This window comes from Trichoplusia ni, chromosome 10 (assembly GCF_003590095.1).
Source record: "Trichoplusia ni isolate ovarian cell line Hi5 chromosome 10, tn1, whole genome shotgun sequence".
NCBI lineage: Eukaryota > Metazoa > Arthropoda > Insecta > Lepidoptera > Noctuidae > Trichoplusia > Trichoplusia ni.
In genome coordinates, this window is record NC_039487.1 from 6,275 (window position 1) to 30,903 (window position 24,629).

Sequence of the window (24,629 nt, forward strand, 5' to 3'; positions counted from 1 at the left end):
AGTAACATGTTTCCTTCATTAGAATTACAACAGATGATCATTGCTTTTGCCACCTCCTTGCAAATAACGTCAAAAGTAAAATAGAATTTATGATAATGAAGTTTCAAATAAACATAAAGAATATGTCGAAATATTAAATTAAAACGCAAAAGCAGCTACATCATTGATAAACAAACAATAAACTAAACATACAACCTCAAATTAACAAGACTCAAAACAATATAGAAACAAGTTAATTACACCAAAACCAAACGAATACCAACAATAATACAATTTAGTTATAAAATAGTCTAAACACGTATTTTAGTTGCCAACAACTTAATGCTGGCCGGTAATTCGTCTCGCTCACTCGTAAAATGAAGACATAATAGTGGCAATTGAAGTAACAACACACAGACACGCAATCTTAACACGATCCCATTTACACTTTTTATTTGAACGTACAAAAACATTCTAATTTAGCGATTCCGATGCAGCTACCGAAGTTTAAGACGGAAATGTAATTAACAGTAATTATCTCTTTGTTACAGACGCAAGAAACTGAAGAATGGAACGAGATTTGGAGAGGACGACGTTTAGTGACCAACGATGCACAAGATTATAATATATAAGTACATAATGACGTTAATGATGAAGATGGACGCGATAAGGCTAGAGCTGACCTGACGAAAGATTTAGCTAACGGTGATCGAAGTCAAATCGTGGTAGTGAAAGGACTTTTTGAGTGTGATGAAGTGTTGACTGTTTGTGAAGGTGGACTATGGTGTCTCATTGCTAGGACTGTAAATAATGCCTGATCGGGAGTCGGTGGGAGGTCCTGGGAGTGCAGGCAGTGGTTTCCTACCACTTCAGTTCCCGTCGGCGTTTGCGGCATTCCATGCTTCGACCCCACCCGGAACTCCTACTTCAGCGATGCATCACGCTACCCATTACCATCATCATGCCCAGTAAGTAACAATTTATATTACAAAAAAAAACACTCTCACAAGAATCGTACCAGGTTTTCAAAAACATATAAAAACTTTACAACTTACAAATCTACGGTCTCATCTAAATTAAAAGCATCAGTAATAAAGATATTATTACGAGTAATTCCTTAACAGAGGTAGTCATCGCAATGCTTTACAATCGCGAGCTGTTGTTTATCAACAACTGGGGCATTAGTTAATTCATATTTATTACCGTCGCAAATAATTAGTGTAAAGTATGTAGCCAGGTTAATTTACACAAGGCACTTAGTTCCATCAAGGTTTTATTGCCTCGCTTATCATAATCTAGCCTCTGAACGCGCGGCGGACCGCTTCACTATCAGACGAATCTATCTACATATGTAATTTTATTATGATTCGCTTGCATGGCAAGTGTCCTTTAATATTACGATCGCTTCACGTTACCCGCTCGCTCCTAAACGTCAACCACGTTTATTGGTCAACTCCATAAAATAGAGTGGTTCATTAAACATTTTACATGCTGCGAAACTTTTTTATTACATAATTGCGTGTGCTACCTTTTTAACTTAACTGTACTTCGAAACATCGACATTGTATTAAATTTTAATTAAAACAGTTTTTGCATTAGCTGCAATAAAATTCATATTTGTTGCTTTTACGCCTTTATACACATGCCTTCTGCTTCCATTAGTAATATTACGTTAATTATGAATTTAACTAACTTTTTACGTCCTATAAGGGAATTTATATCGGGAGCAGGTAGAAAACTTTTAGATAAGATTAGAGCCGGCGTATTAACCGTGGTTTACGGCCGGCCGACCATAAAACCTCGTCCAGGTGAGACAACGTGTTACTTAATGATAATTTATTGCAAAACATCGGACACCGAGCCGGTCAGATTTGACGACAGCATTAATCTTCCGTACTGGGCGATATAAAAATAGTCTTGTAAACACTTAAAAAGGGTCGATCGGCATCTGGATTATTGTGTTGACGAATGACGGACAGGAAGTCGTCAAAGGAATTGAGACGTTTACAATGTTAGGTCGGACGTTAATAAAAGCAGGACGGTGCGTTTCAACAAATGAGTTACTCGCTGTGCTCAAAGGGTGCGTGATGTATGCGGCGGCGGGCCGAGGCGCCGACTGAAATGATTAATGCCTCAGTACCGAGCCTTAAGGCACGCCTCGACTATACCCTCACATCGCGCTACGAAAACTTTAAATGTTAATTTACTTAGAAGTTGTAACTATGAAATTTTTGAACTGTTATACTTCGGTGGCGGTTTACTTTAACCTCTTGTTGCGGTTTCCAATATCAATTTCATTTTATTGTTAAAAGCCTAATGGGTATCGACGCGCAGTGAAGATGATCCTTAAACCTTCACACGGGAAAACATGCTGGGTCTGAGCCGGTCTTAATATTTTAAGGCTCGTGCAATAAACTCGTTATTTCCTACGTCTTATTTATATCGGTTGTGTAACTCGTTATGGTGAATGTAAAATCGGGTATGAAATTGGTTGTATAAAGACGTCCGCTTTCTCGGAAGTCCACTAATCCTTTATCCACGGTCCGTGGCGAAGGATTTCGTCGCCGGATGGGTGTACCCATTAACGACCGTTTCTCGGTGCCTCATTTAACCCGTTGCTGCGATAATTGCCACCACGTGTTTATTTCCAAGCGTTCTAATTATAACACGCACAATGGGTTGGACACGATCGGTTATTTGGCTTCGTTCGCTCCGTCAAAGTCAATTTTGTCCAACCACAAAAGAGGTGCTGCGAGTCGCCTGTCGTTTGATTCATTAACTGGAACCCTTTGAACTGATGTATAGGTATCGCGCCACTTCGCCTATTAATTCTGTTTCAACCTTTTTAGCTCCGGCTTGGTGCGCACTGCGTGCCGCATTAGTTGTTGTTTTGCATCATTGGCGTTGTTGCCACCATTCTTATCTGCTGCTCTTTTTGTTCTTACATATATCTTGTGGCCATTCACTGCTTCGGCGTTCGTATCTAATTATACGTTGGAGACATTGTTTATTATCGCTGAGTTATCTAACGTCTCCGTGTCATGTATAGCTTCTGTGTTCTCGTTCGCTGTGAGAATAATAACCTCTAGTAAACAACTAGATTCCGTTAGGGTGTACTTATGTTGAAATTGTGTAGGAACTCGGGTTGCACATGTGTCGCCACAAAAGCTTACGGCCACAATAAAAGCGCCATTCAGCCGCCCGCATCCCACTCCGACCTCATTGTGAACGTCCTGGCTTCACAAATCATCAAAGAAAAAACCATTATTATTGACGTAGAGACAAAGGCGTTATCGAATCGTGATTGGGCGTCGTGTGTGGTTCACTATTGTTCGGACGTGTAACACAAAATCCTCCGCCAATTAGATGCAATAACTCTATCATTTATATCATCGCTTATAAAGAGTGTAAGTTTTATCGTGACACGTGATATTTATATAAACGGTCTGAGATGTTGTGTCATCGATAGCCTTTTTTCTGGGATGTAAACATAGACATTTGTGTTCGATATCAATCTGATACGTTTGAGTACTGTTGAGTCGTCAACTGCTTTGGCTTTCTTGTTTATTACATTTGACGCGGATTGATCGTTATCATCTTTGAGATGAGTTTAGATCAAGAGATCAGAAATGACAGGGATATGTCTTTGTACTGAATATTCAAGAAAGTTTACAGGCACAGTGACCAAATTAGATTTAATTTATTTTCCTTGTGTAAGCTTGACAACGAAGTTAAATATGTTGTAATTTATTTTAAAACAAAATTTGCCCTTTAAATGTTTTTGCGAGATTGAAACAGAGAGCTATATCAATATCATGGCGTCCATTCATTTTTCATTCAAGTCAAAGACACGTTTGTTTAAAGAAATGTAAAAACGGTCCGAAGTAAACATTGACTCTTCATACTGAATGATTTATTTGTTTTGGACAGAAGTTTATTCTACGCGAGTTAAAATAAATAATAACCTCGTGAAACTAATTATTCGACATTTTAAAATATTTTTAAATAAAAACGAGATTTATTGCGACGTTGGAGAAGCGAAGCTGGGGAACTTAAATATGAATCGACTCGCCCCTTTGTTAGGCTCAAGAATTTTGAATAGCTGTTGTTTTCAATGTGGGTACGGGTGAATTTTTGTGGTCAATAAAATTGGTACAATACTGTTGCACATTTTGCACTTTGGGTAATACCAGCCACAAATTTTACTATCGATATACGAACTGTTGATACAAATAATTAAAGTAGCGTCGAAATAAGTCGGGATAACCTATGATTCACATTGGCTAGATAATAATACTTTATTATTTTTAGTCCCTCCGGAAGTAAAAAAATGGCACCCACAAAGCACAACATAATACATGCTAAAAGCCTTCCGTGTAACACTTATCTTTGCCCGAACCATTTTTTGTCCAAAATTTTTGGTGACCGTAAATTGACCAAAAATGTTCCCCGATCGGTCAATCTCTATAAAGGCAGTTCCGGTCATAAATTGTCCCTCCACATCCCGTTTGACTGTCGTTATTGTCCTGACCACGCCGGGTATAAATAGTCCCAGCAGTCCTGGGAATACGACTAAACGGAAAGTTTAATAGCCCACCTCGCTTCAACTAGTCTTCATTCGATCGACCACGAAGCACTTAAAGAAAGCTAGACTATTTTCGAGGCAGGAATTTGAGCGATAAATGTCTAGACACCCGTAATCCATTTACGAGATGATGTCTCCAATGTGTTGAGAGCACATTTGTGTGTTTTTGAATTAGCTGTGGCATTCGCTCGCAATTTATTTACCAAGCATTTCCGGGAAGCGACAAAAAACGTCTATTAGATGCTTTTTAGATCTTTCAGTTTCATACAAATTTCGTTGGTTCTGTAAAAGCTGCGGTCTATATAACAGCAACACTATCTCCATCTAATCTCACTCAATAATAACAGACTTAAACGTTTATTCTGTTCAAATGCCAAACAATTCGGGTTAATCACTTATAACTCATCACTGGGCTATGTGACCTCCCACTTTGGTCTAAAAATACTCGCTGCTAATAACTATCTTCACTTATTGTAGGCAAATTTTGTCTGTCACACTTCGTAATACGTGCCACCGTATGAATATTTCATCAGCTTTTAATAGACGATGCGTTATCCTGTTTAAAAATGGTTAAATAATTAATTATGTAAGCAAGTGCTGTGGTGGGGCCTCGTGGATGAGTTGTGGACTGTCACTATCCATTCATTTATTTTATAATTTATTAATAAAGCATTTCTTTATAAAGTCGATTGGAAATTGAATGTGTCTTAGGCTTACACGTGTCGAAGATCCATTCTGTATAATATCGAATGAAAAGACAGAGACGTTGAGCTGTCTGCCAAATTATTCTATCAGTAAAGAATTTGTAAGGAGGAAAAGCCTCTCGAAAGTCGTCCTAAAATCTAAGTTTATAATAAAACAGCCCAAGCCTGTCGAAATTGGGCGTCAATGGAGAGTCATTTTTTAATTCCCAATAATCGCCATCTGGGCCATAAAAACGTTAATAACGATGGAGAACAAAAAAACTGGGGTCATGCAACGTCGCGTGTGTACGGTAGCCAAACACAATCGTGCGCAGACGCAGCTCCGCTCATTAAAATCTTAAGGTGCGCCGTGTTGGGACAGATATGGAAATGTACGCCTAAACTAGGGATGATTTGTTGGTGATGGATAAATTAAGGCTTTTATCTCCTTTGACGAAGATATGAGAACATGCGATATTTAAACAAGAAAACGTGACGTCATATTAATAGTAGGTGGGGCTAGTAACTGGATTTTTGATATCGAAGCAAATAAAGTAGAATAGAAACAGCGGAAAAATTTCCACAAATTCATAGTTACAACAAAAATACGTCATAAATCAAACGACCAATAACTATAAATGTACACATGAACCAATAAACGTTTATTTTGCGTTTAATACGTTGTTTTGTTATTTCATTATGTTGCGATTTTTAATGTGTCACGGCGGTTGACGCGGCACAATCGCGCGTAAATCGGTCGCGCGGTATATTGTCGCGCGTCGATTAACGTCGTAATGGTTCCAGACTGCCCTTTGGGGGGGTGTGGGGCCTTTAAATAGTCTAGTACCACTTTAATCGAGCAAGGTGGGCTACACAATGAGCCTGTAAACTAACAACACCGCGAGGTATGGAGACATTAACGTTACGAGTAGTAGCAGAATCTTGTAATTTTATGTTCTTACTGATTTCAGGCTATGGTGATAGAGAAATAAACATTATTGACGGTTTTATCAGTTGTAGAGTTTGGGCTGATGTTGTCGCAATTCAACAAAAAGATATTTTGATTTTTTTAAACCTATTAGGCTGCATGTGAGAACAGAAATTGTACTTATATTGCAAGACCTTAACGGACATAAATAAAATGGTTCCTATAAAAAAAACCTTAAGGAAAGATAGAAATACCTACAGTACATTCATAATATTTTTGTAGATTTATAGATAACATCAACCTAAATTGGTCCTAAGTACCCAAAAACAGTCTAATTTAACGTAATAAAAGTAATGTTTGTATATTTATAAAAGGGAAATAATCTAAAACCGTAGTACAAAATGTAGTGAAACATAATACTATATCAAAGAGCGTTGGCTTGGAAACGTAGCACCTGTGATTGTGTTTACTGAAACAACAACGCTCTGTGGATAGCGGGTTGTGGCATAAGCTGAAGCGGGGCGAAAATTTCTAAACAATTCTTGTATAATATGAATAGGAATACATCGAAAAATATTGAATCAACGTTATTAAAGCGAGTTCCAAAGCTAGAATAATGTCGTTTTTATACTAACAACTGTTTAATTTTATTCACTAAGAATAAAATTTTGATTAGTAGTAGACTAGATTATTAGTTAGATTTATAATATAAATGCTACTTGTTGTATTTAGTGACGTGCAACAAAAAATATGCACCATACAATTTTGATGCAGAGATTTTTTTTTTTATACAAATGTTCAAATTTCAAAATATATCTTATATAGGTATAAGGTCAGAAGTAATGTTATAAGACTATAATTTTTATAACAATAGCCCGAAACTAAAGTTGGTATAAGGCTGACTTTTTTTTCATACAATAAATAAACACTCTAATATCATCACAAAATGCACAAGTTAAAGCAGAAAGGTAAATAATAAACACATAGCCAGCTGTCACGAATATTTTGGCGATGCCCTTACATAGGAAACAAAATGATTTTATTAAAACACTTTATTTTTTACAAATTGGAAGCTACAAATGTCTCGAAAACTAATAAAATAAAACATGTTGATTATGATGGCACTTTGGTTAGGAGACAGTCATGTCTATATATTTTTATCGCTAAAGTAAAAAAATACCTACCAACGCTTACATTTTTGTGGCTAACATCATAAAAATGTTATGCCTTATTTTCGTGTTTTAAGTTTTGAGCGGTAGCGTCTTCCAACCGTCATGTATGGAGCAGAGTTTGGTAACGTGAGGAAAGAGGTATTAAGTTACGGGGAAATATAAAAACAAGCTTTTGAGATTATTGAAAATTAAAGTTAAAAATATTTTCAATTGATTAATTATCAGTTTTAATGTAAAGAGATTCGTTTCTTTAACCCTTATGTGAGTGACTATATGATAAGTGATCCAATACCAGTCAGTAACTTTGTTTTTCTGTAATTATATGGCTGTCTTTTTATATTTTTATATTCGAAACGATTCTTTTTAATAATTTTCGAATCGCTATAATCGTATAACTTGGCCCATTCATTACATCTGTTTGCCGACACTGTCCGTTTATTCGTAAATTGGGAGTGAATTTCAATGAAACATTATCGTAAAATTTCGTTTTACAATTTCATTACGACATTGCAAGTGGTGCATTGACAGTAAAATAATAAATTTATTTAATAAACCATCAAAACGTGGGTTTTGGCGGAATATATTTTTAAAATTGCTAATAAATGACCTTATGTATTCTTGTAAGGCTTTATGTATTATTTTTTTGAAACTTAGTTAATAAAATCTAAAGTAAAACAACGGTTTTGTTCTGGTAATGGTTTTACTCTATTTAAATATAGACAGATGTTTCGCATCCCTTTATAAATATAGGGTGTTCATAAATTAATGAATATGTAATAGGACATACGTTAAAGGAAGGAAGGATACGAACGGTTCAAAAAAATAATATTTATATATTAGGTATAGGTTTTAAGCCATCAAAAGCCGAAAAAATGTATGATACAAGCTCACTTATTATGTTGACATTTCAAAATTAATATATGTTGAAAAATAATTTACTTAACTTACAAATAATTTGTAGTTATGATTAGGTCATAAGCGATATGATTCTTATAATTATGCGAAGTGCTCAACGAACCTAGATGGAATGTTTCACAATCGTCATCTCATTTAAGCAATGCTAATATACTGACTTGTTAATCATTGCAATACTAGATACAAATCTAAAATTACAAAAAATATTTGTAAAGAGTGGTTTTTAATTTGTTTATTCATCCTACTAATATTATAAATTCGAAAGATTGTATGTATGGGTGTTTGTTCCTCTTTCACTCAGAAACCACTGAACGCATTAAGACGAAATTTAGCACACGGATAGTTTACAATCTGGACTAAGACATGGGATAGTTTTTATCCCGATTTTATGCTCCTGAGGGATTATTTTCTATTTGAGCGGACGGAGCCGATGACAACAGCTAGAAACACTATTAAGGCTAATAATTTTAAACATTTCAGAAATATAATATCTCATAACAAACTGTAAACAAAACAGCGGACCACAACCAGTTCAAAAACCCTTCAATATCTAACAATCAACTTACAACTCAATGTAAAACTGACAATTTAAACCCACACGACATTAAATCTGAAAATCAACACAATGTATATTATATACTAGCTGTTGCCCGCGACTTCGTCCGCGTGGTTAGAAGATATAAGTTATGATTTTTATCTGCCCTGTTTTTTCCTCATTTCCCATTGTATCTTAACTCCTATTAGTCGTAGCGTGATGGTATAAGTATAGCCCAAAACCTTCCTCGATGAATGGTCTATTCAACACATAAAGATTTTTTCAATTTGAACCAGCAGTTCCTGAGATTAACGCGTTCAAACAAACAAACTCTTCAGCTTTATATATTATAGAGTATAGATATAGATATTATTAAATAAGTGTACGAACTAACAGATCATGACGTCACTTCTTAATATAAAGCATTACAAGTCATTGGAATGAAAGCAATCTACTCGTCGCTTACAAGGACCCGTTCTATAACAGTCTAAGGAGTATGTATATTTGTTACTTCAAGGTCAAAACCCTTGGTACGTAAACTGCGGGCCAATAAAAAGGCACCCTAGCTCACTTATAAGGTTTTTACGATTCGTACCCGCTTTTTATAACATACTTGTTTGTATCTGGTTACCTAATTATGTTGAGATGTCTTCGTGTGTAGTCATTAAAAATTTTAAGGGTGTATCAGTATTTGTGATTATATTGTTGTTGCAATATTTTGTTATAAACATGTAATGTTTATGTTTTTTTTTTTCTAAAAATGTAACGAAAGTATTTATTCACTAAATAGTATTTTCTCAAAACAAAATATTTAAATTATCTCCTACAAACTACCAAAATGTATGGAGCATCTCATACCAAAAGCAGATCAATTAACTCAAACACTTAACTGAACGAAGCACTCACAGTCCACAGACTCACAAACATTTAGAATTTCGCATCGAACTTCATTACTAGAAAGTGCACTATTTGAAATCTAAATTTACCGTACAGAGGCCGTCTTGTGAAGGGGTCAATGGAGGCATTGACAGTACAGCAGAAGCGCCTGATGAACACAATCGAGGCATTTCAATTGGAGTGCTCCTTTTGAGTGGTCTGCAGTGTATTCGTAAATATAGTACCTATTTAATATAGTACGTGAAAACTAGTATTGGTTGTAGAAGCTTGTATATTTTTTTAAAGATTGTCGAAAAGATTCCTGTTCTTCTAATTGAATGCTTGTATCTCAGTGGCTTTGAAAAACTTTCAAGTGATATGTACAAAGACACCAAGATGTAGAACAAACATTTGTATGTCATCATGTTTGTTGTTACGGAATCGAAGCTACGACACAACGCGCACTCACGGTTTGTCGTTTTGCTCTAAACTGCTGGGACGATTTTGATAAAGTTCAAAATAAGAATTGCCCTCCAACCCATATTCGTCAACTGCTGGACATATTCCTCCCCAATAGCACGCCATCGAGATCTATCTACGGCTGCAACTGAATTAATAGATCTTTCCAACTCCACTTGTTCAGCGGTCATTCCCCTAGATGGCGCTACCTCTCGACTCTTATCGAAGAGGTTAAAGCACGATACCCTTATTATACCTACTCCACATAGATATTTAATTCATATTGATTACTAAATAAATAATTAACAAGCACGCACTGTTCTCAAGTAATTGCTGTGATAAATTTTATTAGCGAATTATTAAAGCGACATTGAACTTGGTATTTGTTTGCTTTGTAGATGAAAATAGACGAGACAAGTACTTAAATGGGTAATTAATAAAGTGGTCTACTGATGAAGAAATGGAACGCATGCCTGGTAGTGAGAAGCTGATGTGAATTCTGAAATTAATGAAAGTAGCCTGTGTTATAAGTTATCGGCTATCACCAGATTAAATTTCATTAATATCAGTCCAGTTGTTTGAAAGAACAAACATACATACACATGCAAGCACTTTCTTTTTGACGTCGTTTTAAAAACAAAAATATTCATGTTGAAATAATGTGTTGGGAAAACACTCGTGCATAAAACGGCAATAATTATTTATTCCCATAATTTGTTTAATTCTATGCTAATTAAAACCATTTTCATTGTGAAAGTTTAGCTTTGTAACTTCAAAGACCTATAACATTTGTTTAGTTCTTCGTGACATTGCATTTATATTGCGAGCCATGAATATTCAGGTGAGCACAAAAATCTAGGTTTAGGAACTAGAAATGTTACCAGGTTGCCTTTTGAAACTTACCGAAAATTACGAGTAGACACAGTGAAAATCTATTTAGTCGCCCATTGGATAAATTGCTTTAAAGTTTAGGAGAGGGACTTCCATTCCTTTCTGTAATATGTACAAAGGATTACCTTATTAAGTGTTGACGTGGTGGCGAAGACTTCAGCTCATGATTAAGGCCTCCGGTTCAATCCGAAACTAGTCTAGGCGAGAATTGTCCACATCTATTTCTATACTAATATATAAAGTTGAAGAGATTGTTTGTTTGAACGCGCTCTCAGGAACTACTGGTTCAAATTCTCTTTGTGTTGAATAGACCATTCATCGAGGAAGGTTTTAGGCTATAAACCATGACGCTGCGACTAATAGGAACGAAGATACAATGGAAAATGTGGAAAAAACAGGGCAGGTATAAATCATAACTTGTATCTTCTAATACGCGGACGAAGTCGCGGGCAACAGCTAGTTAGCTATAAGTGATACTTATAGCTAATTATTTTAAGTTTCAGCTTCTGGACATTTGTAGCATTATTTTTGGTACGTTGTATCTTCATTATGATGAATAATGTATGTCTTTTAACTATCAAAAGTTATAGATACAGAACAATATACCGTTACGTTCATAGTACATGTCCTCAATTATTACTTTCCGGTGTAAAAACAAATATTTATGAAACTTCCTTCCTCAAATATTTTTGAAGTTCAAAAGTAAACAGTTCACGTAGTGACCGGGAGACTTCCCGTGCACAAGGACATTGTGCCAGGGTTACCATGGCAACAGAGTAGATAAACACACAATATTGTAAAATCTTTAAAAAAAATGTCGCTTTAGTTAAGCCACATAGCAAGTGGAAGGATACAAATAAGGAAAGGTAATTATTATAAATTTAAAGATATTTTGAGGACATACTTAAATCTCTGTTTTGTAGTCCTTAATCGAAATTACGTTTATAGACTAAAATGATTAATTTATTGATAATTGTCGTCTAAAAATTATTACGAAAATTGTCAAATCAAATAAAAGGAAAAAATCCGATCATGAATGTTACATGCTCTTTGTAATCGTATTTAAGTTAAATGTAGCCTCTAGCATCAAACAAAAAATATCCTAAAACGAGTGATATTAGCACGTGAAACCGAGTGGCTACCCTAGTCCATGTCTTGTACATAGTCCGATGACCCTAGCCGGAAGCGTACACCGAGCGGCGGCGCTGGCGCGAGGCAATAAAATAATGATGATTTATTTGTAAACATGAACGATGCGTGCGCGTCAACGCGCCGTCCTAATATTGTGTACAGGGGAACGGGGATGTGGAATTATTGTTGGATTTTGTGTGCTTTAGGGGTTGTTTTTGTATGTATTTGCGATTTGGACAAGTTAATTTGCGAATAAATATTGTTTGAATCAAAGAATTGGAGCTAAAGGTGTAAGTTTTCGTCATTATTCATGCAATGTCAAAAATTGATAAGTTTTTTTTGAGTTGTTGTCTTTAGTGCTAAAATGAATAAAAGTACTGCAACGTCGGTCTAGTTAACAACTGTAATTTATAAAACAAATCTTTTTATGTTTATAAACGTGTCACGTTAATAGTTTTATGAGATACACTCTAAGTCAATATTTACTCAACAATTTCTTTCCTAAATCTCTTATCTACATTCCTACTTAATATTTATTTAACTTAAGCATACCGACTTAAATAATCAACTCAGATTAAATAATTTAAACAAACCAGTTACCAAGATTGCCTGCCCCTGTACCGTGCGCCCGCGCAGCGCTGCAATTGTTTACAATAGCTGATCTTGTTTATTTTCGCTGCATATGGATTAAAAAGCTTCCAAAACTCTATTCCAGTCGTTTATCACCTTTTTTATTTACATATTGTTCACTAATATCCTTTTTTATGTAGCTACGTAAATACGTGTTTAGGCATGTGGGTGAGACTGACTAAAACATGTCCCTATTTCTCTCGTAACATTAAATTACTAAATAATAAGAGATAATTCAATTATTCCTACAATAAATTAAACTAAACTAATATTTACATTTTGAAAACTATATCAATATAAAAAGAAAAATATACATTATTTACAAAGCGTCAAAAAAGACATCCTCATCCCTGCCAAAGTCGGGAAACGTGCCCAGAAGGCTGGCTGCATTGCCACGTTGTATGGCAATGCTAATTCTTTGGGCAAAATATAGACCAGCCTTCCGATCACGTGTAGAGTCGACCAAACGCTTTGCGAGTTCTTTATAAAGAACTGCGCCTGGTCCCCATGTCCCTAATTTGTCGTGTTTGAGTTAAGGAAGTATAGAAGGGTGGCAGATTATAGAAATCATAAAAATGTATATGCCATTCGTTTTCGATATTTCGTGACCTATGACTTGTCTCATTCAATTGATTTCAGTTATTCGGATCCTGTTAAAATATTTATGTAAAGATTCAATTGAAGGTTTAACTCAAATACCTAATTCCAAAATCATTTAATTGGAATCTTTTGCTAATTCCCATCAGACGTAAAATTTGCTTAATAAAGACCTAGATCACAAACCCTGTCAAATAAAAATCACAAAATGTAAGAGCAAAACGTAGACGTAATTTTCATAGAAAATACAACAGAATCAAACAAAAAAATAAATCCCTCATAACAACTTAAACCCAATCCTTACATTATGAATACCAAAGACAATAAAGCTGAGATCGTTAACAATTATTTACAACACTCATAAACCAATACAGACGGTATTTCGACACATGTCCCAATAGAGACCATAAGCCTATTATTTCTAGTTTTTATTGACATCACTATTTGACCTGTTTATATCGTTAAAATTATCTATGGTCGTAATATGCAACTATATAATGATATGCCATAAAGCATAGCTGGTTATGACTCGGTTTACTGTGTTATTTTTTAGGAGATTGCTTAAAATTTCATGCTGAAAATGGGCATAAAATAAAATAAAGGTTTACAGTTTTTTAACGTAGCCAATAAAACTTAAATAAAAACTTTTAATTCACAATGTTTTTTACCTTCCAGTTTTTAATACTAAATGAAATTTAATACCTATGGGAGAAACACTAGACTTGCTGCTAAGATTATTCGAGTCATCATTTTCGGTTCCTTTTTTTCAAAACTTAAACTTAACTTAGTGAAGAATGACTTGAAGATAAATTGTGCCATTATGATCAGCAGATCCAAATTTTTGCGTAGATCCACCTTAGCTATACATTCGTACATTAATTCCTTCAACAAATTGTTCTGAAAACCCTCTTGTCACGGCCAGCTAAATTCACACCGAGCAGACAATAAAAAGTGTGATATAAGTAGGACAGCTCACTGAAGCAAACAGCAAATATTTCATTCCAACAGCCAATTAGAGTCACAACTGTTCTTAAATGGGTTAAATTAATAAAGAAACGCGTGATTTATTTCAGCATTTCGTCTTCAGAGGCAAAAATGAATTTGACTCCGGTATGAAAAATATTTGATGTAATTGACTACAAATGTTTTGTGATAGAGAATCATTAATACAAGAATCAAGTAGCTTAAAAAAATAAGGGGCAGAAAGTACAAGGAAATAGACCAGGATCTCATTATACTGCTATCCTATACCAAGTATTTCCCGATGCAAATACAGACTAATTCAATGTGGAAAGCCCTAGTAAAAAGCTAGTAGGTACACTAATAAAGATTCTGCGCGTGCGCAATGGTCTAAGAATGGCGCTTGGTTCCGCCACCTGGTATGTTGGGCATGAACAATGGTTGTGAGACATAGCTAATACCTAACTTATGGGCATGGTATATCAGACCACTACTACCAGATATTACCCTTAAGATAAATGGACCCTGAATTTGAAGGGTACCAAAAAAAGTCTCTAGTGCGGATGGAAAAACCAAAAATGTTTGTTTTTTAAATGGAAAATGTTTCGTGACTTGGATTGTGAAATATAGATAGGCAGTTTATGCAATAAACAGCTAAACCTCATAAGATTAAAACCCGTCATCAACATAGCTTGGGACAAGCAGGGTGGAGAAATATTGAAGTCTTTTCAAAATTTTGAAGAATCATATTTACAGGGTACTTCAATGGAGTAGGATTAGTGCAATATTGTTGTCAGTCATTAATTCCTTCATCTATTTAATACTAGAACCAACGTACTTCCGTAGGCGTCAAAGTTATTACTGTGATATGAGCAGTAAAATGTTTTATGGCACCAAATTGAGATGTCATTTCAGACGATTAGTTAAGTATCTAATATTATGCTGTTTACGATTTTGTTGGTTAATGCTTTATAGGGGCAGTTGTTAAAGGGCAAAGGTTTATTGTTTTTAGGCTTGTGTGTATATTTTAATGAGGATGCTTCATGATCGTTACTCTTATGTGGGTTTTCGTAATCTTTAGTCTTAACGTAACCGATTTTGGACTTTAAAATTAGGTGTGTTTTTACGTAAGAATATTTTTACGACGACTAAGGAATTGAATCCTTCAGTCGCGGGGGATTCAAGGATATTCAAGTGACTTCATATTCACGTGAATTCATATTCGATTCAATACAAACTCGTGTTCTTCGCGGGGATCAAACCTGCGATACGTCGCGTACTTCATAAAAGACGTTTGACGTGGAGGTCCAAGTATTAGGCTACTAACCATTTACTTTAGTGCTTTTATTTTTACTTTTGAATCAATCTACGATTTTGAAGGGGTCCAATAAAATGACCAACATATACAAAAAAACTATTAAGCAACATGGACGAAGTTAAGCAAAGGCGATGCTGCGGTGGGAGACGTTTTGGACTCAAACCAAATAATAAGAAAAAATATACCGATAAAAGCTATACCGATACCTAATAAGTATTTAGTTTCGATTGAAAAGGGCACGAGCCTTAACCAAAATACAGAACATTGTTATTATCAAATGGAATATTTGACGATGATGTACTACGTTATAAATTTAATCGACCTCCGAACCCTCGCTTTCAAATATATGGAGCAAGATAAGTGAGAAACATTAGGAAATGTCTTGCCGATAATATTGATGATTACGCCATCAACATTATTATAACACGTCGTAATAATATTTTATGGATCATTAATGTCTAGTTTTCGAAAATTTATCGCTAAATAATCACTTTGATAATAACTTAAGTCAGAATTATCAATTAACTGTGTTTTAGTAGTTTTAGATGATTTTACAACAAGCAGATCGCTAAAGGTTAGCGATCAACTATTTGGAAAGGCACCTCTAGAAGAAGATAATTTTAGCCCTTATCTTTGTCTTGCTATATTTATTCAATTCAATTCTTGATTGCATCCCATAATGTTACATAGGGAGTCAATTAAGATTAATTTATTAATTTGTCGTCTGAAACATTTGTGACGTCGGCGACGAAAAATTCACTAAGGTATTCGAGACGTGTTTGGAGAAAATAATAAATGGTTCCTACAATGACTTCAAATAAATCTATTTCGTTTTAAGCAAGTAGATACATAAGTATAAATATAGTTTGACTCAATAAACCGTCTCAAAAACTTTCCATGAAACACTGACGCTGTGTTACAGAGCACGGAAGTTATAGATAGAAATTATGCGAAAACATCTGGAGTCCAGAGAGCTAAGCCCTTAGGACGACTTAGTATAGAAGTCTACAAATGGGAAGCGTTTCTATTCATAGCCAGACACCACATGCCTAAGACTGTGGCTAAACAAATCTATTCATAGATCCAAATGAATGAGTTGATCTTTGAGATGTACAAGCAACAATAAATGTTAAGTCCAATTAGACACATATCAATTATGGGGGAACACAAACTCATCGTGAAGGCCACAGCCGCTAATTGTTCGGTTAGGGTCACCAAATTGTAGAACATGCTCGTAATTGTTAATTTAATACTCCACTTTGGATGCGACAGATTTTTGACGATTTGGAAAAGAAAGTTAGTAAGAAAAGTACCCATATAAGTAGGAGTATCTAGCTACTTTTTTAAATTGAAGTACCTAGAAATAGTTATGAAAGAAGAAATGAAGGATCTAAACGCTGTAGTTAAAAATGTTACCAGGGAGAGTGCTATTCATATCTTCATTAGTTTTTATTTGAAATAAGTGTTTAAAGAACTGTTTAGTTGTCAAAAACCGTACCGAAAAAAGCAAAAACTCGATACCAGGATGAAGAGCATCACCCGCCAATCTTTGAATTGCAGGTACTTATTCACACCACTTACAAGTTTTTACACAGTAAACGAGTTGAAAATACGAAAATAAATATAGGAAATCAACTTCCTTTATTTAAGACCCAGAAAAAGATGGTCAGCTTTACGGTACAACGTTGGACTAATGCATTGTCATTCATTTTCGTATCCTCCATCAGAAACCGTTACTCACATATATAATTTGAAGCAATACCAACACGCATTACCATATCCTGTGACTTATTGTCGTATGGTAACCCTGAGCGTGTTACAATTCTGCGCGTGCGCCGCGGCCATCTTTGATTTCAAAGACCGGGAACGCACCGTGAGACAAGCGTTATTGCGATGAATTTAAAATGCGATGGGTGTAGTTTTCTATGATAGATCGTTGATACAGATAAAGGGCAGTGAAATTATTGTATCGTCAATGTTAAGTATGGAATTAATTATATTTCTGACAGTTCTCTCTTTTGTCCTATTAAATAAATTAATATATTATATATAAGGCCACCGGTACTGTGAACGCTTTTGGTATACAAATCATTTTCGAGTTCAAACTGCCTCTGTAAAAACGTTAACGAATAGCTCGGCAATATTTATTCATGTATTAAGAAAACATACTTAAATTGTGTTATACAATAGTGTTAATTTGAAACAACATAAAGTTTACAGATAAAATGGCAGTAATACAATTTTTCAATAAATCTCATGAACGAACTAATATTACTTTATCTAGAAAACATCATTTTTTTTTTGTTTTAATGTCACTAAGGTTGTATCATTTTCTTAAAGAAGCGTTGCCGTTGTGGGACCAAGACATTGCTCTACATTGGCTGTTATTTGTCCCGCTTACACTTAATAAAAACCTGCTTAAACCACTCTTAGTACACTACCAGTAGTTACAAGTGCGACATTGTTACCTGCCGATTGTGAGTAGGGTCGCCAGAATTTATTTTGTATATAGACCAGGAAAAGCTTATTACAAGTCACACTAAAATTATAAACGGGAATGTTGATAAGTGTGGGCGTTTGCTACATCTTAAGACTGAAACAAATAGACGAATTTAGATAAAATGTATAATTTCGATTAAAATAACTATAGTAAATTATCTTACATTTATTAGATATAATAAAATTATAACCAGCCCATCATTAAACAAAAAATCTTAACTTAGATCACGATAACTACTCATTAGTCCTAACAATATCATCATCAAAACAAAAAAACCATACGATCATAAAATCCGCGATACAGTTGCGGTAGGGGTACCGCGCACAATTAAACGGGCTTCAATATACAGCGTGTTGCAACATGCCTTCTGCATTATTCAGGCCCGCGATTGACATGTCACTAGCCGCGTAGAGATCGAGCCGATTGAAGCGCCTGCACTCGCAACTATGGTAGTGCTCTGTTATTGTAAGGTAATAGAAGTTGTTTCTTTTTACGATTTTTGTTCAATGCGTTGTGTAATAAAAAGGCTTTTTTATGCAGTTTAAATAGAAAATCTAGTTTAAAGTTAGTGCAAAACTTTTTAAATGTAAAATACTTTAAAGTTTATCGTTATATGAAAATTGTGTATTCCTTTTTATTGTTAGGAATAAACCTTTGTTTTTGAAGGCGATTTTGCTAAAGGCAATCTAGCTTTCTTGACCTAACTTAGCTCTAGTACAAAAAGCTCTACCTAACGGAGCAAATAAGCCTCTAATATCCTTTAATAAATATCTCCATTCATTGTAAAACTAAAAAGTCTTAGGTGGCGATGCTAGTGTGACACTAAAATACGGTTTAAACAAAACACCCAGCGCGGAGTCCCCGTGGTGACCACTTAAACCTTCTTGGAAGGCTCACACTACAAGTGACTCATTTCAAACATTACTTGTTAAAATTTAACACAAAACGAACCTATAGTGTTATTTAGTAGTAAATTATTACTATATTGTGGTATTCAGGTAGCTTTACAAAACAAAAAAGGTTTTATTCCAATAGATTTAATAGAATTGTTTGAACGCCTATGATGCCAGATAGAGCTTGTAACTGGAATTGAATCAAATTAATATGTATTAAAACCTTTCGTTAAGGCCGAGCATTGTTATTCAAATTTTCATTAGCAGCCGGCCGTAAAATATGACTTCCCAAAAAATATGACAGGTCAACAAAATCTCAATTTATTCGCGCCAAATAAATCAACCTGTACATAAAAACGGTTATTCAAAACATCGCCGGTGTAATACGAAAAGTCGCACCGAAAGGGGCTTAGGGTCCTTTTTTCAACCGAGTTCTTATTTCAGACCCTAATAAATCTGTCATTCGAACACTTAAGTATTTGAGAATTAAAGTTTTTGCATTATTTGCTCATGAAATCTTGATAAAGTGATATATTCTTTGACGAAAGGTGGCATAAAGAAACGGCTCATTATTCGAATATAAATTTTTATTATTCAAATTCTTGGGTATTTTTGGATTTTATTTATTGGAGATTTGAAGGAATTATATCTGCTTCAATCTCCAACAAAACTCATATTTAGTCCTTTGGTGTTATATTAAGGAGTTTCTTACGTTTATTCTCCACAGCTATAGCACTTGGGAAGCGGTAAATGGCTATATGATAACTCCCTGTTTTAACTCCCCGATACTCACTGAATATCTCCTTCTAAATCCTAGTTTTCACTATTCTAATCAAATACATTATATAATAGATGATCAGACTGTTATTTACATAAAGAAATCATCATAATCAACGTTCGTATACACACACGTGGTCCCTTCATCTCGACCTTAAACAATCATACCTTTGTCTCATAGTTTCTTGATATAGATTAACTAATCTATACTAATATGTAAAGCTGAAGAGTTTGTTTGTTTGATTGGCTAATCACAGGAACTACTGGTTCGAATTGAAAAAATATTTTTGTGTTTAATAGACCATTCACCGATCAAGGTTTTAGGCTGAATACCATCACGCTGCGACTAATAGGAGCGAAGATACAATGGAAAATGTGGAAAAAACAGGGCGGGTATAAATCATAACTTATATCTCTAACCACGCGGACAAAGTCGCGGGCAACAGCTAGTTAACCATAAAAACAATATTATTATCAAGTAAAAGCAATTAACAGGATTAATTAGGTCACGTACACAAGGAGGTTTGTTGTAAATGTAATTTTTATAAAAACGGTCTTACTCGTACTTTAAGTAGCTTCTTTGTTTTTAGTAACATCCATATTTAATACTTTGACTATTAGAACGTATAAAAATATTTCAGTTCCTTTTTTTTCTAATTTTTTAATATTTTTTTTTGTGTTCTCCGTAGCGGTGTCATCATTTCCAAAACCAAAACGAAAAAATATCTTGCCTGAACATAATTATAAAAAAAACTATAAGCATTCTGATTTCTGACATCACACACCATTTGTACTACGTGAAAACTCGGTGTTTTCCTTCAAGTTAATTTCTTTCTTATATACGGTGATTTTTTAGTCGTCTTACAAAAGCAGCCCAGTTCATGTATCCGACGTAAAATACCCCTAGGCGCGATTATTTTTTTTTATCATCAACTAATATAATAAGTACGAAGAAAATTAAACAAGAGAAATCTGAAATATACTCTTAAAAATGATAAAATTGCCGCCGCCCGCGCCCTCACCATTGTTACAAGGCTCGGACCGCGCTCGCAACAGAGCTGTTTCTAAAAAACTACGAATTGCATCATAATATTTAATAAAAATTGCATTTTTTTTTCAAATCTCATAAATACCTATTTTTTTTTATCATGAACGTGTTCTAATCATTGGATACATGAACTGGGCTGCTTTTGTAAGACGACTAAGAAATCAAGGTGTATAACATTTAGAATTGACAAATAATGAGGTTACAATTAATTCTTAAAACGAATGCAATACCTTGGCCAGTTGGCAGGTGTGAAATAACTGTCACTGCTACATTAGGAATCACTAACACTAATTACGTATGTACACCTAATTTAATTACAAACTCATTACTTTAGCGTAACTAAAGCCACTTCCCCCACAATTCTTAGCATCGTTGCCCTTATTGCTGAGGGTCGTGATCTCAAATCCCTGGAGCCAATGATAGACTGGCCTGTTGGTCTAGTGGTATGTGACCCTGACTGCCATACCAGACGACCGATTCCCACCCAGGACAAATGTTTGTGTGATGAGCACGATAATTCGTTTCCTCTAAGGAATTTAATCCTTGTATCGCGGGTGGCTTTACAAATATTAAAGTCACATGCACATCGACACCCAGACTCAGATCAAGCATTCGTTGACCACACAATCGTTTGTCCAGCAACACATCGCGCACAGTGGCTTTAGCGTGGTGACCTCAACCACTCGGCTAAGTGATCAATATGATAGTTATGAAGATTTTGATTAATATTCAAGTCAATTTGTAGATTTTATCAGGCATCTACATTTTTGTGCAAGCATTTCAATAAGGCAGTCAAATTGGTACATAAAAAGCTTATCATGTACCATCACCTGTAACATAACACAAATTAAAAGCAAAATACATTTTTCGAAATTTTAATTAACCCTTTAATTGTTAACAGCTCAAGCATTAATATTCAACGCCGCCTTACAGACACAACTTTATTCGAATTTACTTTAATGGAGTACATTCCGCATGCCTTTGTAAATACCATAAACACGTGTATCACAAATAACGGCCACGGTTTACCATAGATATGTACCTACGAGGGCCATGTTGCAGGCACTGTACACTAATTGGTCATTTGGCGAAAAAACTAAATAAAAACAAAAAGTGTACAGCCGTAAGAAACGAGTGTAATTGCCAACTGGTTTTCATGAAACATTCATGATGCCATGATTGAGTCGCTCACATTGAGGGGCGCAATTACACTTTTAAAATGCTCAACTGACAGACTTCAGCTGCGTTGATTACTCGAAAGCAAGCAAAAAACATCGCTAAATACGGACAACCGTTTATTATTACGTAAAGTTATTCATTCTGTCATTAAAACTTACTGTCCATGTCTATTAAGCTTCTTTCTCAAATGTTACTACTGTATTTTGAATTCATATCGCCATAACCCCGGATAATGATCGCTTCGAAACGACTCAATATTGTTTCTTTGGTTGCGTACACTTGGCATATTACGATACAATTATACGAGTCGTGTCCTTTCATCGCTACCGTGTTATGATTCTAATCATCGAAATCACTAAGGAAAAATGACTTTAAAAATGTAAATAAAACGTCAAATCAAAAAAGCTCGTCTGCGCGAAATCTGTAAAACTTGTTTCACATCCAGCAACAGTTTCAAAACTTTCTTCCTATTCAGAGGACAATCTGTGTGTATCTCCGTCCTTGTCGCTCGTACACGCGGGAACAGACAGATCGCGTGGGCGAAAAGGACAGAGTACATGAAGACGTCACGCGGGGCGAAGGCGCGCGAGTGTTCTTGCACTTGTTTTATTTATTTTGTTAGCCGCCAGGTTTTTTTTTGTTCGTTTTCTCTTGCTACGTCTTTGTTCGGGTTCGGCCGGGGCGCGCAATCGTCCGTGCTCGGTAAGTTGGATAATTTCTTTATCCTACTCAGCCCACCCGACAATTTTCTGGGGCCGCATTATTATGAGGTTGATTTGTTTAATAATTTTATTACTGGGCGCATTGCGCATGCGCGCGAGCTATTGTGTTCTTATTTTTGTTTAGCTTTGCGCTTTTAGTATTCGCTTTAGTTTTGTTTTTCGTTGTAAACGTGGGAATGGATTGTTTTCTCATTGTTTATCTGATTTATCCATTGTTTTGCTGTTTATAGCTAATGTCTATTTTATTAACCTGTCGATAAATTGTGCGAGTAAATTATTTGGTCGCATACAATTCTGTATGACATCATTGAATTTTAGTTTAAATGCTTAGGAGGTTGGTACATTCTGCGTATAAATGAGGTAAACAAGTCCATCCATATAGCTATCAATACTGAGTGAGTGGCCTTTAATCTGCTACAACTTGAAAAATTAGCACATTCAATTCTCTACAGTATCCAGCTGTTTGTAAATCGTTTTTTGTTCAAAAACGTCCAGACATATTACGTCACGGATGCCGGTGGGTTGCCGAGCTTCTCTTTTTATGGCCTACGGAACCCCACTGTCAGGCCTTGGGTTCGCACCGAGATGTCCCCGCCGATACTCCGAATACTTGAATAGGGATCGTGAAAAAAGTTTCAAATGTGTCATTGTGTTCAACCTTTTTGGCGAAGCATTCAAATATTGTCATTGGACGAGATTTTGTAATTAAAGGACACCCTGTGATGAAGGGAACGGTCTTCTGAAACATACTGTACCTTATCGGGGTGTTTATTTAGATGTCATACAGATCTGAAGTTGACAAGTACTACACCAATCAATTGTTTTTACGATGTTAGTATTACAATCAATGCTCACGCCTTCTACATACGACAACAGGCTTTGCCTAGTACTAGGACATTTAAGGCTGGTTATACTATTTAGCATTACTACCACTTCAACAGCTGAAAACACTAAAGACTATACTAATGTCAAAGTCTCCATCTAGTACTCAATATTAAATTTTCCGAGCTATGTATTAAAGTTCATTTTTGTTTCTCAGGTTGGCAGCGGCGGCGGCGGCGGCTGCAGGAGCTACCAGCGAGCTGAGCTACCTCGCGGCTCTCCATCCGGCATATCGACCGGTGCCTTACGACCATCCCTTATACGGGGCTAATACTTTAAGAGGTAAGTGTAATAATACTACCAAAAAATCCAACAAAAAAAAGGAACTCAACGATTATAATTACTCTTTTAGTGACGTTACAAATAACGTTAATTTTGATGGATTTGCTGGTTTGTGATAAGGCACATGAATTGTAACTTCATCATCATCTGAGTCTTTGAAGCAACTATGTTGGGGTCGACTTTCAGTCTAAACAAATGCAGCTAAGTAGGTACCAGTGTTTTACAAGGAGCGCCTGACTATCCGAACCACTCAGGCCAGTGTCTAATAATTTTTGAATTTGTAGCTTGCAAAAACGTAGAAAGCTACTTTTAACTTATTAAAACGAATTGTTATTTCCGTATGTTTAAGTGATTTCAATAAAAAAATCTTAGTCTCATTTGAGGATATCAAAAACGTAAAATACTAAATGCGCATTAAATGCAGTAAATGTAATTTTCTTTTATTTCTCAATCATAAAACTGTATTACAAAGTTAAAGCTTACTTCAGTTAGTCATAAAATAAATTTTATATCTTAACCGTCTGTAAGTTTTATAACTTAAAAACTGAAAATAGAGACCAATTTTTACTCAAGAAGAAATTAAATACACGATAAAATGTAAAGCGTGTTAATTTTTCCACTTAATTTAAATTAATGCTTTCACACAACTGCATTTCTACTTTCAATTGGTCATTTGCCAAAATGTAT

General features: G+C 35.2%; 1 protein-coding gene across 1 annotated transcript in view; it reads left to right on the forward strand.

Moving 5' to 3' along the window:
- The first annotated feature begins 234 nt into the window (after positions 1-234).
- Positions 235-24,629, forward strand: part of LOC113498163 — a 136,815-nt gene continuing 112,420 nt past the window's right edge. Inside the window, exon 1 of the mRNA XM_026878104.1 lies at positions 235-947. The gene's annotated coding sequence lies outside the window, so the exon portion shown is untranslated. The remainder of the gene's footprint in view (positions 948-24,629) is intronic.